The following is a 6,811-nucleotide window of genomic DNA, read 5'->3' as shown; positions in this document are numbered from 1 at the left end:
CCCCCCCCCCCACCTAGATTTTCAGCAAACTCAAGAGACCCCCAGTCTAAAAAGAGATAATTTTCAGTCACGCTTTATTATAAATTTCATTAAGAACATTAGTTTACATGAAGCATAAATGTCATGAAAATTACACATACACATTATTTCTACTCCCTGTTATTTGAAACCAGAACATGGTTTAAAAATACATTTGATTAGTTCGGTCAGATTTTAGTTCTCCATACAAGACACAGTAGTATAATCTTTTCAAATTGTCCTTTATCCATGTGTTCTTTTGTGAATAAGACATAAACGCTGACTGTGTGCAGTGTGAGCAGGTGGTATTGGGGGCCATCTTAGATCAATACAGATTTATCTGGCCGTATGGCCTAATTTGACATGTATGAGAGGTGGTAAAAAGCCACTGCACATTGCCAAGTGGCTCTCTACAACTAGCCAGATCTTCTGGAGATTTATATGTCATAATAGGATTGTGGGTAAGCGGTGCTTGGCTGTGTGAATTTATGTGCCTGATTTGTCTGCCCCACTCATAGCACTCATTCGATCTAATTCACACACTTAAAGGCCTGCAGTGGACAAATGTAATTAGAGCGGAACAAAAACATATGGTACCAACATTGTGAAGTTAAGACATTAATCCTCGCTGGTTGCATACGGTTGGTACAGTTCTGTGTGCAGCTAGTGTCGATGTCGTCTCCATTTGTGTTTTATCTCAAGAGTTCACCCCAAGATGAATATGCTGTCACCATTTATTCGCCTTCATGTCAGTCCAAACATAAGACTTTCTTTCCACCCTGGTATAGTAAATGAGATATTTAGCAGAGTCTTTGTGCTGCTCTTTTCCATACAATGAAAGTAGATGGGGACCAGGGCCAGAACCACCAACTAAAAGCATCATAAAAAAACATTATAAAAGTAACATATTAGCAATTTTAACACAATATTCCAGGTCTTCTGAAGTCAAAAGACAGAAAAGACTGAATGTAAATTGTAATTCACTAAAAGATTTGTTTTGGTTGCCATTCACCTTCAGTCTATGGAAAAGAGCAACTTAAAAAAAAAAATCTTAAATTATATTTATTGAAATATTTATTGATGCGGTGAATTTTAAAGAATAAAAATGGATAAGTAATGTTTGGATAAGTAATAAGTTAGTAATAATTAAAGGTTGTGTAGTTTTTTATCAAAAGATTTTGAATTTTAAGAACATCTCTTCTAATTAAATTATTGTTGAGTGCTTTTGGGACAGAGCGTACGGTTAATTATGAAGAATGTAAGACATGCTCTGGAATATCAAATTGTTTAGGTGTTTTTATGCAAAACAAAGAGATTTATTCAGAAAAATGTAGATTTCCAAGTTGCTCCAGTTGTTTTGTGGCATTTAAAAATGTCAGATGTTTATTTAAATCCTTAAAGTAGCTAAAAAAAGGATTTTAAATCTTTTTAATCTTTTAAACTTTTTTTAAAGGGTTTAATTAACCAGTTAGTGTATATACGTATATATGTGTATGTACACACACACACACACACACACACACATATATATGTGGTGCGTGTGTGTGTGTGCTTGTAGTATATATTCTTCCCTGTCAATGCCTTGTTTGCTGCTTGGATTGTTTTTTGTTTTTAATAATAATGATAATGATGATAATGATAATGATAATGCTTGTTTGTTATTTGGAGAGGTTTAATATTTAAACTATATATTGAAATGTAAAAGTATAACTTTATGTACAATAAAATGCTTAATTCGAAATACATGCAAATACTTGTTCTCTTTTTCTCCCACCCACACGAATTTGCGTAATATACAAATAAACCAATGTTAATATTTGAATGGGATATGATTTCATAGCTATTGTGTTGCTGTTTTCTTCATGGAGTCTTAAAGTGTTGCTGAGGTTTTAGTCAGCATGTTCACTGCTTATGGCTGAGTCTTAAGTATTTAATTAGTGCCAGCCATGGCTAATCTCTCTCAGCACACACACATAAACACACACACACGCACACACACATAAACACACACACACCTCAACATGTGACCCCATCACCAATCACTACAGGATTACCCAACCTCTCTAGCAGGCTTAACCACATGGTAGCCTAGTGTACAGAGGAGGACTTGTATGAGCCACAGTACTGCTTTAAATATATAGAGCTCTGAACAGTGCTGTTCTCTCTGTGTGTAAAAAGACCACTACTTTACACCATATATTTATAATATAGTGAATTTCTATGCATAAAAATAAAAATATAACCTATGCAAACAAGGACTTAAAATATTAGTCAATTTAAAAAAAGTTCCAAATGTTTGTTGAAATTGGACATTTAAAATTGAATGTGCGTGTGTTTTAAATCAGGGGTCTTCAATTACAGGGGTCTTAAATACTTTAATATAGTGTATTTTCTTTGATACTGTATGTCTGATACTGTATGGGATCCTGCTTCGTTTCTATGCTCTCTTCCGCTAGAGGGCAACAACGAGATGCTGTTGTTGGAATTCATGAAGTATTTATGCAATCATTGCTTGTATATTTGTCAAAACCACGCTTATACGATTACTTATGACATACTTCTGAAAGGTTTGTTCTGTCAGTTGCCTAAAATGGCAGAGGAGAGAGAGAGAGAGAGAGAGAGAGAGAGATTTCTCAGAGTTTTCACAACGAGAGAATGAGAGTGCTCCATCTAGTGGAAGAGTTAGAACTGGAAGAAACACCTGAATGAAAAGAAAATACATTTTCAAATAATAATAAGACTAAGATATTTTTCACCTTTGGTACAAAAACACTTTTAACATTGATAAACATGTTGCTTAAATGCGCACTTTATGAAACTACACTAGCCCTAGAAATACAGAATACTAGAAATACAAATCTTAAACAAACGACCACTTAAAATACACTAATATAGGCTACACAATGCACCTTGTGAGTAAATTTAAGCAAAGACTTATAATAATAGTAGTAGTAGTAGTAGTAGTAATAATAACAAAATGAAGCAAATATCTACAACAACAACAATAATACATTTTTGAAGAATTTTTATTACGGTTACAGGACAGATAATTCATAAAAGTCATGATAGTAGGCTACTTTTGACAATTTACAGAAGTGGATGTAGCTCCCTGGGCTGGCTCAATAAAGGATAGACTCTCAATATTTGCATAAAAGCTTCCTGCCTTTGATTTGGCTGCAGGTTTAGACTCCGCTTCCAGCTGAAGAGAGGACAGTAAACATGACATCCACGTGGAGGAAGGGGAAAGTGGAAACGCCTCCAAATCAACGGTAAGCAATCGCTTCAGAGAAGCTAAGCGTGTTTATTTCATATATTATGTACTCATGCAGATAAATACTTAAGTCAGAGAATGAGATAAAAAATGATTATGGCTAATCTTGGAATTTCTTTCTTTGATTTTGGCCATTGGTTGTATTCAAAGAGGTTTACTAACACATATGGCAGTGGCCAGAATTGTAGCTGCGTTTACAAATCTTGTGCTTTCATCAAGTCTCTTGCCATGAATCAGACAGAGGACAATGCTGAACAGCACTTTGGAGGAGATGGAGCAAAAAATACATTTTTACACAATAAGGCTTGTGTAATAATAGAAGTTTGCCACAAGAGGGCGACACCACAATATCAATACATCTTTATACACTGCTTTAGCTATTTAATGAAAGGACAAGCTGTAGGCATTAGACAAAATTCTCATTATCATCAACTAATTCAATATAACTTATAATTGTCTTATAGCAGGGGTGTGGACTCGAGTCACTTGACTGAGACTTGACTCGGACTCGAGTCCCAAATGTGATGACTTGCGACTCGACTCGAAATAATTAAAGAAGACTTGAGACTCGACTTAGACTTTGACAGCAATGACTCGAGACTTGACTTGGACTTGAGCCCCGTGACTCGGAAAGACTTTATGATCAGATCAAAGTCGTTAGGCGCGTCCCTGCAGCGTTGCGCTTGACTGGCAATAAGCCAGACTGCGTTCAGGGAGCGCTGGATAGGCTAGTATAAATTACTGGAGTAATAGCATAACTTACGACAAAAGAGAACAGAGATAATAAAAATAACAAATGACATGATTCGTCTAGTAGCGATCTCCGCTCGTGAAAAGCGCTGCCCTGTCCGTTTGATCGCCGCCCAGCAGACACACGGAGCGGGCATGAGAAACGAGATGCGCGGCCGCGATCACTTCACTGGTGCTGGCCTCATCATCACTGTGACCGCTGCTGTTAAATATTCCTCACTTCTTTTGTTTGTCCGACACCGAGGTGCACCATGAGTGACGGATCCGCATCCCGCCACGACCCTCGCACTCTGCCAACTCCATGTGCTTTCATTTTCATTTTTATTTGTAATAAACACCTCTCTGAGACCTGTTTTTTTTCAGATCGCCACTGTTTTTGTTCGATCAGTTATATTTTAATTGCATGTGCAGTTTTTAAATTTATTTAAACCTCCATTAACCCTTAAATGCATGAATGTTTCGCCAATCATTATATTCGGGTCTTTAGTGACCCGGACCTATATATACAGCACGGATCTTTCTTTAACTGCTGCAATAACAAAAAACTCTCTTGATATTTTAAGAACTTCTGTTGTCACGGAGTTATTCCTGTGTTATTTCTGTGTTATTACTGTGTTAATTCTGTGTTATTCCTGTATTATTACTTTGTTATTCCTGTGTCATTTCTGTTGTCACTGAGTTATTCCTGTGTTATTTCTGTGTTATTACTGTGTTATTAATGTGTTATTCCTGAGAATTTCAGTTATTACTGTGCTATTACTGTATTATTTCTGTGTTATTCCTCTGTTATTACTGTGTTAATCCTGTGTTATTACTGAATTATTCCTGTGTTATTACTGTGTATTTCCGGTGTTATTTCTGTTATTACTGTGTCATTCCTGAGTTATTCCTGAGTTATTTCTGTTATTTGTGTTATTCCTGTATTATTACTGAATTATTCCTGTGTTATTACTGTGTATTTCCGGTGTTATTTCTGTTATTACTGTTTTATTCCTGTTATTTCTGCTATTACTGAGTTATTTCTGTGTTATTAATGTGTTATTCCTGCTATTACTGAGTTATTCCTGTGTTAGTTCTGTGTTATTACTGTGTTAATCATGTGTTATGCCTGAGTTATTTCTGTTATAACTGTGTTATTCCTGTGTTATTACTGCGTTATTACTGTGTTATTACTGTGTTATTACTGCGTTATTACTGTGTTATTACGGTGTTATTTCTGTGTTATTACTGAATTGTTCCTGTCGTATTACTGTGTTAGTCCTGTGTTATTTCTGTTATTACTGTGTTATTCCTGTTATTTCTGTTATTACTGAGTTATTCCTGAGTTATTACTGTGTTAATCCTGTATTATACGCGTGTTAATAATGCGTTATTACTGAATTATTACTGTGTTATTCCTGTGTTATTATTGCGTTATTACTGTGTTATTACTGTGTTATTAATGTGTTTGTACGGTGTTATTTCTGTGTTAATCCTGTATTATTCGCGTGTTAATAATGCGTTATTACTGAATTATTACTGTGTTATTACTGTGTTATTACTGCGGTATTACTTTGTTATGGTGTTTTACTACTGTGTTATTTCTGTTATTACTGTGTTATTCCTGTGTTATTTCTATTACTGAGTTATTCCTGTGTTATTACTTTGTTATTACTGTGTTATTAATGTGTTATTCCTGAGTAATTTCAGTTATTACTATGTTATTACTGTGTTATTACCGAATTATTCCTGTGTTATTACTGTGTTATTCCTGCGTTATTTCTGTTATTACCATGTTATTACCGTGTTATTACCGTGTTATTCCTGTTTTATTCCTGTGCTATTCCTGAATTATTTGTGTTATTACTGTGTTATTCCTGAATTATTTCTTTGTTATTACTGTGTTATTTCTGTGTTATTACTGCGTTATTACTGTGTTATTACTGAGTTATTCCTGTTTTATTACTGAATTATTCCTGTGTCATTACCATGTTTTTCCTGTGTTATTGCTGTTATTTCTGTGTTATTTCTGTGTTATTACTGTGTTATTACTGAGTTATTCCTGTGTTATTACTGTGTTATTCCTGTCTTATTAATGTGTTATTCCTTTGTTATTCCTTTCTTACTGTGTTATTAATGTGTTAATCTGTGTTATGCCTGTGTTATTCCTGTGTTATTACTGTTATGCCTATGTTATTCCTCTGTTATTCCTGTGTTATTCCTGTTTTATTGCTGTGTTATTAATGTGTTATTCCTTTGTTATTTCTGTGTTATTACTGTGTTATTCCTGTGTTATTACTGAGTTATTCCTGTGTTATTACTGAGTTATTCCTGTGTTATTACTGAGTTATTCCTGTGTTATTACTGAGTTATTCCTGTGTTATTACTGAGTTATTCCTGTGTTATTACTGAGTTATTCCTGTGTTATTACTGAGTTATTCCTGTGTTATTACTGAGTTATTCCTGTGTTATTACTGAGTTATTCCTGTGTTATTACTGAGTTATTCCTGTGTTATTACTGTGTTATTACTGTGTTAATTCTGTGTTAATCCTGTGTTATTACTGTGTTATTCCTGAGTTATTTCTGTCATTACCATTGTTTTACTCACTGTTACTTGCTTTAATGGCGGAAGTGTGTCTACCTTTGAGTGCAGGCGAGGACACGTTCGAGCTCGAGCTCGAGCTGGAGGACGTGGAGAAGCAGATCCGCGACCTGGTGGAGAGACAGACCCAGCTGAGAGAGCGGAGAGCCGCGCTGGAAACATCCCAGGCTGACGCTCACAAGTCCGAGGT

Source organism: Sinocyclocheilus anshuiensis, unplaced genomic scaffold, assembly GCF_001515605.1.
Source record: "Sinocyclocheilus anshuiensis isolate Anshui unplaced genomic scaffold, SAMN03320099.WGS_v1.1 scaffold213, whole genome shotgun sequence".
Classification (NCBI taxonomy): Eukaryota; Metazoa; Chordata; class Actinopteri; order Cypriniformes; family Cyprinidae; genus Sinocyclocheilus; species Sinocyclocheilus anshuiensis.
The sequence above is the reverse complement of the archived record's forward strand: the minus strand, read 5'-3'. Positions refer to the sequence as shown.